The following is an 18,679-nucleotide window of genomic DNA, read 5'->3' as shown; positions in this document are numbered from 1 at the left end:
GGGCTGAATGTAAAGGGAATATAGGAAGGCTATTACACAAAGCTTTTCTTGTATCTTTACTGGCAATTCTTGTGGATTTATATAACATTAGTGTGAGAAGAGAAACAGCCATGCTAGTCGGTAGCTAGTAGGTAATAATGTGACAGTAGCATCTTGCAAACCACACACACTATCAGAGCAGGATAAACACTGCCATATTTGAACAAGTAAGAGGCCAGACCTCGCAACTGTGACTGATTTACAGGGATGTCCCTGATTTGAAAACGAATGTTAACTGTGCCCCACTGACTCCCTGTGAAATGTACTAACAGTAGGCAGAAAGGTGTTTTATCACATATAATGGTAACTGTCAACTACTGAAAGTATGCACTACTGGCATGTCAGAAATGGTGTAGTAATACATATGCTCAAAATACCCCACAGTCACAACTGCAGAATATCTGAAATATATCACGGGTGTATCCCACTGATATGAACCATTCCCTGAGGCTGATAAAAGATACACCTGAGAGTATCTGAGGCTTGCAAGTGTCACAAACTCACAGGCATATCATTCTGTCTGCTGTCACACACTCTGTGAATATCTGTAGAATAGCTTCCACAAGAACATCCACATGTAGGTGTACAACCCACAAATATCAAAGGAGGTATCCAACTAATAAAATAAGGACAGTATAGCAGTTTACAAGCACTGCATGTGCCTGCTATCCATAACTGTTAGTACAAAGTACAAGGCGCCACTACTGCTCATCAGCAAAATAAAATACCCTTGTAGGTGTCAAGCCCCACACCTTGGTCAGACCAGACTGCATGCAGTACCACCAAACCACAACAAACATATAAGGAATTGCTGCTGAAAGAAATATAGCAAGCATTACAAGGAGTGAATGTAAATGGAAAATAAGAAAGCCATAGCAACACATTCCAGTAAAGACACCTAGCAGGCATTCAAGGAGTGAATGTAAAGGCCAAATAGTGAAGCCATAGCAACAAATTGCAAGAGACACTGCTGTATACCAGTTTCTCCACAAGTCACACAGGAAAGCACATACTGCCATTTAAACAGTATTAGTATTATTAGGTGTCAGTTAACATACACACTGAGAAGAATAAACTGGAGGAAGCAATAGTTAGGTGTCAGTACAACATGCATGTTAGTGCCTACAACACAGCCTGAAATATGAGAGACATACCAACCTTTACACTCACACAACAGTGTTCACAGCATACCAGCATGGTCCCCACCTTGAAAATCTGAAAGGGCTATGCCTACCTAACCTAACATTTTATAGCACTGTCCTGAAATCACAGTGAGAACTGCAATTACCACACAGCAGGCTGCATGCAATTAGTAAATGCTGGCTAACAATTGGTGCAGAGACCATCACATGCACATGTGCTTATACCTACAAAAGCAGCCTGTACTCCCAGTCCACACATGCAATACTTTCATTGCAACATCCGGAGGGAGAGACAGAGAGAGAGAGAGAAAAAAACAAAAAAAAAAAAACAGAAAAACCGAAAAAGAGACACAGAGACAGCCACTGAAAATAAAACAATACAAAACAGCAAGCTAACCAGCAGCAAGCCACCACAAACAGCAGTGACAAACAAAAGTAATGTAAACTAATAATGTAATAGTCTACATACTGTGAACCCTCCATATGTGTTAGCAATCTGTATCTATATATATGAAGATGTGCATAGGGCAGGAGACATACTGCAACTGTTAGTGAAGGCTGGACATACATAGGTATGTGAAGGATGCTATGTGCACATATCAATGTAGGTTGTAGTGCAACGTACAATGTAGGTTGTGCAGTAATGGCTGTTTAGCAGTATGTTAGTGTGTGTATTCGTATGTGTAAATAAAAAGGTATATATATATATATATATATATATATATATATATATATATGTATATTTATATATGTATCTATATATAATATGCATATATGTACACATAGATAGAGAGGGATGTAGAAATAGATAGACCCAGAATGATACCACAGTACAAGGACAAAATGATTGACTTCAACAATTGGCTAAGCTTCTGGTATCATTCTAAGGGGATCCGGTATCTGTCTGCCTGGGAAGACATGATCAACAGTCCACGATGCTTTGCCAGAGATGGCCTGCACCTGTCGCCCTTAGGATTCCAGATACTGGCTAAGACTCTTGCCACCCCTATAGTGCCTTTTGTAGGCAAGGTTAAAATGACAAATTCACCACCATAACCGGTGACATCTGTGACATCTGTGCAGTGACAGAGACCTGGTTCAAAGCTCCAGAGAGCACCCCTGCATTACCAGGCTTCAATTCATACCACACCTTTTGGCCATCTAACCCAAAAAGAAACACTAAAGGTGGAGGTGTGTCCATATTAATTAAGGATATCCACACCTCCAGGCTATTTGCACAGCATAATGCATTAGAGGTTATCCAAGTGCAACTAACTCTGGGCAAGACCGCAATCCAAATTGTAGCTTGCTACAGACCCCCCACCATGCCCCAGGATTCACACTCCTCATGTCTTGATACACTGGAAAGTATTAGGGTACAACCCAACACCCTAATAATGGGCGATTTCAACTACCCCACCATTAACTGGGAAAACTACTCATGTACCAACTCTTTTGCTCAATGTTTTCTAGAATTCATAAATACCAACGCCTTGGATCAACTTATTCACACCCCCACCAGGGGCAGCAATATCTTCGACCTGGTCATCACCAACATGGGAAACCGGTGTTCCACACCAGAGGTCAATTCCTCAGTCAGATCCGACCACAAGCTAATCAGCCTAGACATCCACATCCCACTCCCAGCCCCAATTAGGGAAACCATCGTAACAAACTTCTCAAAAGCCAACTTCACACTTCTTAAGACAGAAGTGGCAAACTTCATGACACCCATGCAGATGGACAATAGAGGTATGACTGCCGAATCCTACACAAATGCACTTTATAAGCACTTACACAAGTGCATGGATCATGCTATCCCTAATAGAACCAATATGTTATCCTCCAGACAATGGAAGCCAGTCTGGTGGTCCTCTGCTATAAACAAACTCTACAACAGAAGAAAGAAACTGTTGCAAAAATAAGTAAAATCCCATGACTGGAGGAACTCCCTGGTCAACCTCGGTAAGAAGCTGAGATCCCTCATAAAATCCTTCAAAGCTAGATACGAAAACAAAATTGCCACTGACTCTAAAGACAACCACAAAGCATTTTATAGCTATGTCAAGAATCTAAATGGGAACATTCAGATCTGCTCTGAGTTACAGCATAATGGCACTAAATATACAGAACCAACTGATATTGCCAACATTCTAGCAGACAGGTTCAGTACTAACTTTACCCCCCTCTCACCCCCTAGAGGGCCCATCTCTATACTGGAAGAAAGTAAAGTTCCTATAATCATGGCTACACAGGTAAAAGAACACACTCTCCAAAGCCAAGAACAAAGCATCCATGAGACCTGACAATATCTCAGGCTGCGTTCTACACGAACTACAGAATGAACTAGCACCCTACCTAAGTACCATGTTCAGTCATAGCCTCACCTCAGGCTTTGTACCCACTGAATGGCACACCACGACAGTTATCCCACTCCACAAAGGGGGAGCCACGACGGTCCCCAGTAACTACCGCCCCATTAGCCTGACGAGCCTGGTCTGCAAGGCCATGGAACTTATCATCATGGAACTCATAAACAAAGACATTGGTAATCTCCAAACTCTGGACCCTACTCAGTTTGGATTTATAAAAGGCAGATCATGTCTCCTAAACCTGATTGACTTCTTTGAAGCAGTCACCAAAGCCATAGATGATGGTAAAATGGTTCACACAGCTTAACTAGATCTTGCCAAGGCTTTCAACACCATCCCCCTCTCTGGAATTATAGATAAGCTCACTAAACTAGGTATAAATCCCTATGTCATAAGATGGGTTGCCAGCTGGCTCACGGACAGAACCCACACTGTGAAAGTAGCGTATTCCAAATCCGACATCAGACCAGTGAGAAGTAGAGTACCACAGGGTTCAGTCCTGGGGCCTCTCCTGTTTGGTATCTACTTCTCTAAAGTGCAGGCCAACACAGAAGGTCTTTGGCTAACAAAGTTTGCAGATGACTGCAAACTAGGAGCCATAATTGCAACTCCTAACGATGTGGACAAACTACAAAAGAGACGAGACAGATACCTGGTGTCAAAGCCATGGCCTGAAGCTCAATGCCAAAAAGTGTATTGTCATCCCCTATGGGCCCTAGGGCTGATAGCTTAGTACCTACCTATGAACCTATGAACATATATAGATAGATAGAATATGTATATACATATATTATGTAATAGACACATACATATATAGATATATATAGATACATACACATATACAGACAGATATGAATGTCTACAGATATGTATGTATATGAATATCTCTCTCTCTCTCTGTATACATCTATATATATATATATATATATATATATATATATATATACTGAGAGAGGCACATGTGTGCAGATGTATTGTAACAGGTGCCTGGTGACAAAGGCATGGTGTGGAATCAGGAGTACTATACCCCATTCCAAAACACTTACACCACTAACCACCACATATGTGGTTGCCTGCCTACTACTGGATGTGTCAGGAGGGGACATGGGAAACAAGTGTACAATAGCCTCCCCTTTGATATTCACAGTGGCACACCAGTCTTGTAATACCTGTACATGGTACATGTCAGCAGAAATGGTGTGTCAGCTAGTGAAATGTAGGTCACTGTAACCCTCTACACCTCACAATGTCCTACATGGTATGTACCTCCCATTACAACTACAGAAATGGAGAAGGACACAGTCATACCTAACAAACAGTGATAATGCCCTCAAACATATTACCTATGTAGAGTGACTGACAAAACCACAGATAGAGTGCCTCTCAAACTACCTACACAGAGGTTACCACTGCTGGATATACATAGTTAAGTCACACCCATAACAGTTGTCCAACAACCATGGTAACACCTCACAATATCCCCAGCCTAAATGACCTATGTCTGTCATGCTTGGCACCGCAGTAAAGAGCACATGGTGGAGGTACGGGTTCCTACCCACAAATAAGCCATACCCTGGAGTAAACAACCCAGCATTAAGAAGCAAGGCTCTCCAGTAGTAGATGTCAGACATACCCCTGTTGAATGTTATGCAGATAGGTAGTATGCCATATGAGTCACCCTGTGTAACTGTTTGACAGGAGCAAGTACAATCACATTACATGTGTCCCAAGGGGCAGGGTAGCAAAACAGTATGCTGCTGTAGGCTAGGCCCAATAGCATACTACCTGACTATGACACAATGCACACACACATGTACTCATTACAATACCAACTATGCGAGGTGGAATGAGTGTGCACTGACTGTGTGCAAGGTCTGTAATGGTGTGATTGCTCTGCATGACTTTGTGTCTTTCATGGTAGTGTGAGTCCTTGGTGTGAGGCCAGAGAAAGATGTGTCAGGTATTGGGATACAAACATACTACATTTCCATATGTTGTGCTGTGGTTTCCTGTATGTGACTGTGGTGTAGGTATGGTTATGGCAACAAAGACTACGGTGCATTACCAGTAAAATTTGTACTGTGCATTGCATGCATTGCATGGGTTGACAATGTTCCCCATACATTACCTTGATACAAACCCTCAGTGTGAGGCTGCGCATTGGACCTCAAACAGTGTGCCGACTGCTGGAGTATACTTGTTTGTTGTATGGAGTGTGCCAGCCACTGTCACACAGTTTTCAGCTGAGCACTGATATGTGGTCATTTACATGTGTATCCCCCAATAGACAGACAGATGCTATATATGGCAGTTCAGTGATATCACTACAGTAGAGTATTATGTGTGCCATATCACTTGCTCACATATTTTTCTTTTCCTTCCAGGGCAATGGTGCACCAGCGCAACCCCACGTACTCTGCTGCAGAGGAAGAGGAGATACACCAGAGCCTGGTGCGGGATTGTGCCACACTCTTTTCCCACACCAGCCAGAACCAGCAGGAGAGGGCTGCACTGTGGCAAGACTTTGTCCGTCGGGTAAATGACATAGGCATGCATAACCGGACATATGAGCAGGTAAGCCATCACTGCAGTGATTTAATTAGAAATGTCCGTCAGCGTGCATCTGATATCCACAGGCAACAGCTTGCCACAGGTGGTGGGGCGGCTATACACCCCCCCTCACCAGACTGGAGGGGCTCCTCCTAAGTGTTGTGGCTCCAGCCCAACAACAACAACATCCACACACATGTGTAATGATGGAGGCTGGAGCCATCCAGCAGGAGGACTTGGAGCGTGCAGGTAACATGCCATATCTATAGTTGACTGTTCTCTACACTGGTAGTTTATGCATGTGTGAGGTGTGTACTGTGTTTGTAGCTGTTATCCTGGTAATTATTGTGCAAGAGTGATATTCTCAATATCGGCAGTAGACCTGTGAAAGCCAACTGTTGTACTACTGAACTGTATCATACTCACAGTATCAATGGCACAGTTGTGCCCACTGACAATAAATGTCTTATTTGTGCAGGTCCCTCTGGTGTAACAGCAAGGTAGCCAATCCATGCTGGTGAGTGTGTAATAACAATCCTTTAATACTAATGATAATAATAGTAATAATACCCTGAAAGGGTATTGTTATGTGTTTGATTGCAGGTGTGTTTGTGTCTGTGTGTTTGTATCTCATGTACTGAGGAGTGTGAATGTGTGAATGTGTGCATGTGCCCATGTGTGCATGTGCCCATGTGTGCATGTGTGCATGTGTGCATGTGCCCATGTGTGCATGCGTGAATATGTGCATGTGCCCATGTGTGCATGAGACATGTGCTCATGTGTGCATGTGTGCATGTGTGCATGTGTGCATGTGCCCATGTGTGCATGTGCGCATGTTCCCATGTGTGCATGTGTGCATGTGCGCATGTTCCCATGTGTGCATGTGTGCATGTGTGCATGTGTGCATGTGCCCATGTGTGCATGTGTGCATGTGCCTGTGTGCATGTGTTGTAACATTGTGTACACATTGTAAACTGTGTTTCCTGTCTTCCTCTCACAAGTTCTGGTGCTGCTCTGGTGGTGTGCAGCAGGGAACCTGAATCTGCTGTTGGGGATAGTGATAATGATGATACCTGTGTACTGGCACAGGGAGGTGTGCCAGGGTCCGTTGTTGGTCAGCCAATCGACAGTACACAGCTGTCAACTCCATCAATGCGCACAGTCATCCTGCCAATACATCCATTGTCACCAATATCCCTAGGTGATGGACAGCATACAGTGGACATTGACCAGGGTAATGTGGTATCAGTGGCACATGCATCCCCTCACAGCAGCCATGGCCAGAGTCCTGACATGGTACCACACAGACAGATGTCCAGGGGTTCTCGTGGGAGCATCCGTGGTCATACTGCCCATCAGATGTGCCCACAGAGGTCTTTCAACCTTAGCTATGTTCCGGGCTGTAATGCAGGCACAGTCACGTATGGAACGGCACACCAGACAGGGTCTGAGGGAGCTGAGAGCACATCGCACTGCTATGAATGACACTATGCGTGATGTTGCGGCTGCCATCCGTAATTTCACCGAGGTCATTGACAAACGTTGGGGGGACACATTAGAACTGTTCCACAACTACATATCCATGAGCCAGGGCAATGCAGGACATTTGAGGCGTCGATGTGGACATATGCCAGCAACAGCAGCAGCTGGCAGTCATCACGGATGACAACAAACCTGCGGCCGCTCCCATAGTGCCAGTACCAGCCCCAGCAATGCTGGGTCTGTGCTGTCATCAGACGGCCCTAGGAGACCACGTGCTTGTGGCTCTGGACAGTCCCAGCAGGGACATGTCTCCAGTCATCAACCAACTGCATCTGATGACAGTACCCAGTCTGGCTTAGTACCTGATACTGTACGTAGCACCCCTGTCAGGCACAGGTACCGTGTCCATGGCCAGAGACAGTGATCTGTATGACCTGGCAGGTACAGTCTGTGGCTGTCCACAAACACCCATATATGGCAGCCACGAGGTGGAACTGTGTGCATGCATACACACATGCATAATGCTAACACCTAGGGCTAACACATACATGCACACACTGCATCAACATTGCCCCATCTTCTACGGTTGTCCCTCACTAACACACACACACATACATGTCGATTGGTTGTATCAGTGGCAGACTCAGGCATACCAAGTACACACCCTGTGCATATGATGAAACTGTGCCACCTCCTGCAATCTGTAACATCGATGGAGGACTGGTTAACATGGTGCTGATGCATAGGGTGACTACATAGAAGTGTAGTAATATTATCATGTTGTCAACTGTACAGTGTAATTATATCATTGTGGGTATATCCCAGCATGCCTGATGCATTAACAGTATGATTGTCATTGTATTGTGTGGTACACCCCTATTAATTACCATAGTGCAATTTCTGCACATCTTTGCATTCTGGTGGTAAGGCTGTAAACAGAAGGCCACCTACATAGGTAGCACAGGGGATAAGAAAATGGAGGTAACGATACTCAATGATGGACATGTAAACTGCAAGATGCATGCAGTACAACCTCTACTCTGCATGGAGAATGTTGATATCTGTGTAGTAATAGACAACAGGTTCAAGACTCCCAAGAGCACCCTAGCACTACCAGGTTACACCTCATACCATGCTTGACAGCCCCAAAACACACAACTAACTATGACAGGAGGTGAGTCTCATTAAATGCCAGGGATACTGTGGTGGCAGGACAGGTAGCATACATCCTACTAAGTTGGGAACTGCTGATTGAGGGCTCAGTGTCTGTTATTCTAAATGTGTATTAGTTCTGGTTTAAGAACTTGGGCTTCAGGCCAGTTATTTTACATTACGAAGCTTCATGGTCTGCACTCTTGTGAGAGGAGAGTCTGGACTCTGACTGTCTGAGCTGGGAATTTCTGGCTAAAGGCTTATAGTACCTGCATATTTGAACTGTTTCTTACCGAAATTGGTATACCTTGTTTGCTGTAGCATAGACTAGATCCACGCCTGCTGAATGTAGCTTTGTTTGTATGCTTGTTTGCTTGTTATTTCCCTGAAACACTAATTCCACCTGAAACGCAGCTTTACAGCGTCTCTGTGGATCCCTAGTGACATCTGCATTGCTTACTGTACATATGTCCTTGTTTCACTTGACAGAAAGTTACTGTTTGTCATTTATGCATTTAAGTTACCTGTAACACATTGCATTTGAGTTACCTGGCACTTGCTCACTAAAGCATTTATATATGCCAGCACTAACAAATTAAAAGCACTACACTCTCACAAACTCACCTTGAGTACCTTGTTCCCCATTGGCCCTTTTTGTTGTTAACTATAAAGGAATTCCCAATACTATTCTAGCATGTCCAAATGTCAGTTGTCAATCTCCTCTCCAGTCCAGCTGGTGAATCTGGGAATCTAGAGACAATGTTACAACTGCCTCATGTACACAGACAACCCTCTCCTCCTCCCAACAAAGTCCAACACATGTGAGAGATGCAACCATATAGCCAAACTGCAGGCTAAGCTCTCTCAACTCAGTACTGGCACAACCTGTCAGGAGGAGAAGGAAACCACAGTCACTACAATGCCAGTCTCACATAGACCTACCACAACAGCAATCCAAACAAATAAACACACGAAAACATACTCGGAGTCTCTAAATAAAATTCTGCCTAAGCAGCAGACACCTCCAAAGCAGACACACAAGCAGCCGCTACCCCAGAACAGAACGCGTGTAACACATAGCTCACAAAGCTAGCATGCCGAACAGTCACAGCACGTAAGGCTAAACAACACACCTGCTACACTTGTGATAGGTGCCTCTATCGTCAGGTACACTGATGTCCCGCTCACCAGGCTGAACAAGGAGAAGGTCACAGTGAGATGCCTGTCGGGTGCTATGATCTGCCACATAACACAAGCACACAGGTCACTCCAAGGCATGTACAAATGTGACTCAGTCAGTGTCCATGCCAGTGTGAATGACCTGAGATGTACCTCCCTGGACTACATGATAAGAGACATAGAGGAGCTCTCTGAGCATGTGGCCCAGACTGGTATGACCCTGACCTTGAGTAGCATCTTACCGTCACCAAGAATGATGCCACAATATGTAGACAAGATGATCAATTTCAACAATTGGCTTATGTTTCAGTGTCATTCAAAGAGGTCAAATATATATTAAATCAAATATATATTAAATATATACCTTGTGTTTATTATTTTAGCATTTCAAAGCAGCTTAGCTAAGCTACATTGTTTTTTATTCAAACACTTTTTAACAATCTTTTACATATTATATATGTTTTTATATTATTAAAAAAATCTTTTTGTTGCATTCATGTACTTATATGATAGTAATAGGAGATTAATTGTTTGTGGGTAATATCAGAAGCTATTCTTGAATTGTAGAATGAAGTTATATTACTTTAAGTTGAACATTTTCTAATATAGCGCTTTTTTGGCGCCAATTTCAAATATAAATATTTGTAATGAACTGATTCTAACTGTTCTGAGGAAGCTCGCTGTTGTCGCGAGTGAAAGCGCTAAACCTGAATTGTTTGTCATATTAAATTTGGATTTTTATCTCAACCGGATTGGATTTATTTTGCTGACTGTTTTTGTTGGGTGGATAGACCTGTTTGGGAAGTTCTTTTGTTTTTTGAGGTTGTCCCGAACGGATCAACATTTATTCTGGAGTTGCACCATGGATTCCACCAACAAATCGACACTGGATACCTCACCTAGCTCCGGTTTTGAAATGGAGCAATTGAAAGCAGAAGTTGCTGCCTTACGTGATGAGGTATCTAAACTAGCAGATTTGTTCAGCAAGATCCCCGGTTTAATCGATTCTCGGGTAAATGTGCTGACTACCGAGAATGTCAGGACTGAATTGCACCATACCGTTTGTAACAACGAAAAATTAGTACAGTCTGTTTCTAATTTTACTAACGACGAGGTACCGGACACATCCTCGCCTGGAATACCAAATGGGCAGACCACTGGCTGTGCACATGGATGTGCGATAGATTTACCATGTATATCTGCTTCTAATTTTAACAACAAAACAGCAGGGACTGATTTTACCTTTGATTTTTCCTTCGGAAATCTGTCCGAGGAAATGAAACGTGTGGGCACGAGACCGAAGCATACACAACCCACAAGGACTTATGCACACGTTTCCAGTAGTAACAAACTGGAAAAAGGTACTGTTAACCATTTAAATAGAGACCAGAAACGTAATGTGCTACAAGAGTTTCTTGGTCAGGACTGTAATTTTGACAGTAATAACAATGTTAGCAATTTAAAACACAAGGGCACGCTAAAGGATTCAATATATATGTTTGGTAAAAAACTTAACATGATTAATGCCTTGAAACTAGACAACGCTTATTTAAATTTTTGTATTTCCATTAATATTGTACCTATGGGTTTGAGATTCTATAAACTACCTTTGGGCATTGATATTGATAATGAGGTAAAAATGGATTTCAACTCATTATTTGACAATTTCGGTTTCCAATACATGAGACTGTTGATTAAATATAATGATGTGAAGTTGTGCAAACTTTTAACTGAAGTAGAGAAACTTAATAATGTTATAACACAAGACTTGGCATTTCCACAATGGGAAACTTTATTTTATAAACAGTTTGATAATGCGGACTTTAGGGCAAAGAAGGCTCATGAACGCAAGCAAAAGAAGTTATACAGAGACAGGGATCAGTACAAAAACCACACAAATTACTCATGGAACAAATCCTATAAAAATTTGGAAGTGTACAATCAGGAATACGATAGATCATATGCTCACAGGGAAAGTGACACTGATGAATTTTTTCACAACCCAGGGGGAAAGAACTTTGGGAAGTGGAAGAAAGGGGACAAGTGGAAAATGAAGTACTAACAAATGAGGTTAAGAACACTACTAATGACACTAGTTGTCATGATACCTCAGGTATTGTAGCCATTAATCAAATTGTGAGCACATGTAATAATTTCAAAATATATAATTACAGTAATATTCAACTTGATAGATCCCATTTTAGTCTATTATCTAAAGGGCTTAAATTTATCCCAACACCAAAATTTAACATAGTGAACAACATATTAGAGTTTAAAAAATACATTAGAAAATTAAATCTATCTATGATGTTTGGAAATAAAGACCAGAAAGTTGACAATATCATTGATGCTACTACTGACTCTTTAAAAAAGAAGAGCAGTTTTATGCCTATTAGCAACCCTTGCATTCAGATATATGACAATAAGGTAACCAGAGAATTATATTTAGCGAATGAAGCATTTAAAGGGTACAAAACCAAATCCAACTTAACCGAAAAAGAAATTCTCACTTTAAATGAGTTACAGAACAATAGTAACATCAGGGTAATGAAACCGGATAAGGGGGGTGGCATCGTTATTTACGATGCCATCACATACAGTGGTATTATTAACAACATCCTGCACGAATCGGGAAATTATATTCCTATATCACAGAATGAGGTTAATATTGCCTATAGAAGAATAGACATGTACCTAGAAGAATACTTTTTAGACCAGAGAATATCAGAGGAATTATACCACTACATGTCTGTGGACTATCCCACTATGGCTACTATAGTGGGAATTCCCAAAGTTCACAAGGATTATATCAACCCCCCTTTCCGCCCGATAATATCAGGTAGCAAGTCAAAGACTTTCCCTATTGGGGTTGTTATTGACAATATGCTGAAACCAATATATGACAATGTTCAGCATTTGGTAAAAGACTCCTGGGAATTTCTGAAAAATTATCCTATTTCCAAATATAACCAAAATACAATATTCAGCAGTATAGATGTCGTTGATCTATTCAGTAGTATTCCTATTGATGAAGGTCTTGAAGCATTTACCAACTGCCTAAGAAAACATACAAACATGACTTGGGACAAAATAACATTATTAGCTGACTTGATGTCCATCGTACTAGATAATAACTTCATTTATTTTGAAGGGGAGCTTTTCAGGCAGACCAGGGGAGTAGCTATGGGTGCAGCTTGTGCACCCATATTTGCTAACCTGGTCATGCTTGAATGGGAGGACAATCATATTTTCAACAGTACGTACTTCAAGTCCATCTGTTACTATTCCAGATTCTTGGACGACATCTACATCATGTGGAATGGTGGGGATACTTCTTATTTGGATTTTATTACTTATATTAATTCTAGCAGCGAATATTTAAAATTCACTGCAGTACATAACAACCAAGGGGTACCATACTTGGACACACTAGTTTCAGTTAATAATGGGTGTTTAAAATCAAATATTTACAGAAAAAACACCTTCTCAAACTCTTACATAGATTTTCACAGTTATCACCCGAGAAAGGTGAAATGTAACATATACAAAGGCCAATGCATTAGAGCTATGCGAATGACATCTGACTATACTGACATGGTTAAAGAGTTAAAATTTATCACATCCTTATTTTTAGAAAGAGGATATGATTTAGATTTAATGAATGACATATCCAGTTATATCATGGAATTAAGAGATAGTAGATACACATCACTACTTGGAATAAACGACTCTAACATAGGACAAGAACTAGCTGCTAATGACTCAACTACTTTAGTTACTAACAACTTTAAAAAGGCTTGTATTATTGAATACGGTCCGTTTAGTAATATAATTAAAGACATTATGATAAATAATTGGAACATATTAACTAGGGAACAGGAAATACTGGACAAGGTAGGAAATAGACCATTATTTGTCAACAAGATGGGAAGGAATATTAAGTATTTATTAGAACTACCAAAGCATGGAACGAATGAGGTTAATACACACACAAGTAAATGTGGGGCATGTAATCAATGCAGTTATATTAATGAAAATAGCCTGGTGAAGTTAATGAATTCAAACAGGACTAAAATATATATGTCTAAAGGGAACTGCAAAACAAAGATGCTGGTATATATTGCTATGTGTACGGTCTGTCCAGCATTTTACATTGGGAAGACCGAGCGGTTTTTCAAGCAAAGAATTTATTCCCATACATACTGTATAAAAAAGAGGGATATGAAGAATGCTTTGGCCAGACACTATACTGAAAAAGGGACTGAACATGTATTTAAATTTGCCATCATTGAGGTTATAAAGAACAACCCAAGAGGAGGCAATATTAAAAACTATTTAGCATATAGAGAACTATACTGGCAGGTATTAACAGACGCCACATGTGCACCAGGCATAAATGATTATATGTCTATTAAACCTCTATTGATGTTAAACAACTGAATCAAATATATATTAAATATATACCTTGTGTTTATTATTTTAGCATTTCAAAGCAGCTTAGCTAAGCTACATTGTTTTTTATTCAAACACTTTTTAACAATCTTTTACATATTATATATGTTTTTATATTATTAAAAAAATCTTTTTGTTGCATTCATGTACTTATATGATAGTAATAGGAGATTAATTGTTTGTGGGTAATATCAGAAGCTATTCTTGAATTGTAGAATGAAGTTATATTACTTTAAGTTGAACATTTTCTAATATAGCGCTTTTTTGGCGCCAATTTCAAATATAAATATTTGTAATGAACTAATTCTAACTGTTCTGAGGAAGCTCGCTGTTGTCGCGAGTGAAAGCGCTAAACCTGAATTGTTTGTCATATTAAATTTGGATTTTTATCTTAACCGGATTGGATTTATTTTGCTGACTGTTTTTGTTGGGTGGACAGACCTGTTTGGGAAGTTCTTTTGTTTTTTTTGAGGTTGTCCCGAACGGATCAACATTTATTCTGGAGTGTCATTCAAAGGGGATCCAATGCCTGTCAGCCTGAGATGACATGCTCAACAAGCCACGATGCTTTGCTAGGGATGGCTTGCACCTGCCACCCATGGGCTTTCAGATATTGGCAAAGGCTCTTGCTACCCCCATAGTGCCTTTTTTAGGCAAGGCTCGAAAGACAAGACTCCCTCCATAGGTATCACAAGGGATAGGAAACTAATAGTAATGCTACTCAGTGCCAGCAGTGTAAACCTCAAGATGCATGCACTGAAAAATGTCCTTAGCATGGAGAACATCAATATCTGTGCAGTAACAGAATCCTGGTTCAAGGCGCACAAAGGCACCACAGCACTGGCAGGTTATACCTCATACCATGCTTGTCGGCCCCAAAACTTGCACCGAAACAGAACAGGAGGGGGAGTATCAATATTCATCAAAGATACACACATCTCCAGGTTGGTTTCAAAGCACGAAGCATCACAGACGATCCATGTGCAACTAACAGTGGGTAAGACTGCCTTCCAGTTCATAGCCTGGCACACACCACCCTCCCAAACCCAGGTAACCCACTTGGCCTACTTAAGAATACATGAATATCTGCAGATGTCTCCAAACAACAATATATTGGGCAGCTTCATTTACCCACACATAGACTGGGAGCATTACTGTAGCTCCAACACTCTAAGTGTAAGGTTCCTAGAATCCATACACTCAATTGCTATGGAACAACTTGTTACCACTCCAACAAGAGGGGAAAACATGCTGCACCTGTTCATCACCAACATGTGGACTATATGCTCCAGACCAGAAGTGTATCCCTCACTGGTAAGATGACACCATAGACTACTCTCACTGTAAATTCACATACCAACTGCAGCCGCTGCACAGAAAACCACAGTCATAAAGTTGTGTAATGCAAATTACATGTATTCACATGAGGCAGACTTCACACATGGGAACTATTTAAGGTCACAGGTACATATGTCTATGTGGCACACACATACCTCATATGTGCATTGACATTACTGATATGATCTATGTCATACAATATTAAGAGCAACACCCCACACACATAGACAAACTGTGTGACGAAAACACACATGGCATTTGTAAGATTCAAACCCCTACCTAACTATGTTATGGCACTTGAGAGAAACACACATTAGCGGAGCATGCTATTTGCATTACTGGGAGGTTCCCCTTCTCCTGCTATACTTATAGGGTGCTGACATCATCAGTGTTTAGAAAGAGGAATGTGCATCATGTAGTGTGTTCTTCTGGTTGCCAAAATGGACATTTCTTTCACACAGAATTGCACACACACTAATTCCCTTCACCCAAACTGAGCATTTGCAGTATTCAGACCTCTACCTAACTATGTTATGACACTTAAGAGAGATACATTAGCTGAGCGCATTATTCACATTATTGGAAGGTTTTTCTTCTCCTGCTGTACTTATAGGGTGCTGACATCATCGGTGTTTAGAAAGAGGAATGTGCATCATGTAGTGTGTTCTTCTAGTTGCCAAAAGAGAAATTCCTTTTCCACCGAACTGCACACACACTAACCCCCTCACCCAAACTGAGCATTTGCAGGATTCAAACCCCTACCTAACTATGTTATGACGTTTAAGAGAGACGCATTAGCGGAGCACACTATTCACATTACTGGGAGGTTTTCCTTCTCCTGCTGTACTTATAGGGTGCTGACATCATCAGTGTTTAGAAAGAGGAATGTGCATCATGTAGTGTGTTCTTCTAGTTGCCAAAAGGGGCATTTCTTTCACACACACTAACCCCCCTTACCCAAACTGAGCATTTGCAGGATTCAAACCCCTACCTAACTATGTTATGACACTTAAGAGAGATGTATTAGCAGAGTGTGCTATTCGCATTACTGGGAGGTTGCTCTTCTCCTGCTGTACTTATAGGGTGCTGACATCATCAGTGTTTAGAAAGAGGAATGTGCATCATGTAGTGTGTTCTTCTAGTTGCCAAAAGGGACATTTCTTTCACACAGAATTGCACACACACTAACCCCCCTCCTCCAAACACACACGCTGAACATTTGCAGGATTCAAACCCTTACCTAACTATATTATGACACTTGAGAGAGACACATTAGCGGAACGCGCTATTCGAATTCCTGCATATTGGTATTTCTCCTGCAGTCTTTATAGGGTGCTGACATCATTATTTATATAGAATTATGTACATCTATTACTATCTATCAGTTAGGGGGATAGCATATATATGCATTAACAGCCACCTACTTCAGGGTCAGATATGCACATCAACACTGCCAGGTTATGTTTTATACCATGCTTCGTGACCACAGGACCTGTAACACACAACACAACCAGTTCAGACCACCCCTCCCATATCCAGGACACACACTTTGCTTCCCTGGGAACAGTGTAGGATATGAAGGTGTTCACATACACCATTACAGTGGTTAACGTCAGGTACAAGTATATTGTGTGGGGGAACTACTCAGGCCTCAACAACATCACCCTACAGCCACTACAATTTGTGAATCCATGTGCTATGGCAGGACCACTCACCACAGCCACAAGGGGGAATACATATTGGACCTGACCATTTGCAACATGGGGACTGTATGTTCCACACCAGAGGTAGACCACCATTGTTAATATCTGACCATACACAACTTTCCCTGGACATCCATATCCCATCCCCACCCCCCAGGCAAGAAAGTCACTGCAAACAAAATATTTATCAAAAGCAGACTTTGCACTTGTGAAGACTGGGGTGGAAGACTTCAAAGGACCCATGCTGGGGATTTATACAGGCCACTCTGCATAAACCTTGACAATAGCATTCTATGAGCATCAGGAAGGTTTGCATTGATCATGCTATCCCAAATAAACCCATGACTCCTCCACAACAGGAGACATGTCTGGTGTACACCAGACATATATAAGCTGTACAACAGAAGGAGGGAGCTAATACATTACAGAGCAATATCCCACAGAGAGAGGATGCCTCTGAACAGTATTGGCATGACACTTCAATCCCTCAAACTCATCACGTCAAAGTGTTGACAGTGAAATTGTCCAGACACTGCAGATAAGGCTCCCCTCAGTCTGTAATTGATGCCCAATTACTGTTATGAGTCCTTGCCAACCATTTTCCAGCAAACACCAGCCACATGGATGTGACATTGCAAATTCAACCCCTGGGATCTCCACTGTGTCCCTGATTGATGGAGGCACAGCACACTAGCCTTAAACGGTGCCTTCTGTGACCTACTTTGCAGAGGCACAGTAGCCTACTGTACTGGGGAGGCAGATGCCAAGCACACTCTGGCTAAGCGTGTATTCTCTAGGGCAAACAGCCTAGTATTGACCTCTATACCCATATGTTTAATTTTAGATGCACAATATTTGTTGCTGATAAACTGTTTGCAGGTCTTTATTGCCATAGCTTTTCCTGTTTCTATGAATAACTTGTGTATCTGTGGAAGATTTTGAATATGAGAGGGATCCACTATTTAACTTATGTCTCTGTAGTCATTTAACTGTGTGCACTGGGCAGATTGCTGTATTGTGGTTGGTTCCTCGATTAACACATACAAATACCAGATATGTGTGGCCAACTGCTAAACTGAGACATGACCTAAGTGTGTGAGCATGCCCAGTTCAGGCTTTCCATGGCTTGTTGCCTGACATATATCTCATTTATCAAAGTGTGCAAGCATGCCCAGTGTGAGATTTCCATATGTTGAAATCTGCAGTTCACCACATTTATGGTTGTGTGTGAACTTCAACAATATTTCACATTTATAGTTGTGTGTTGGGA

This window comes from Protopterus annectens, chromosome 5.part0 (assembly GCF_019279795.1).
Source record: "Protopterus annectens isolate FY-2018-M chromosome 5.part0, PAN1.0, whole genome shotgun sequence".
In the NCBI taxonomy this organism is placed as follows: Eukaryota; Metazoa; Chordata; order Ceratodontiformes; family Protopteridae; genus Protopterus; species Protopterus annectens.
This window is presented reverse-complemented; position numbering follows the sequence as displayed.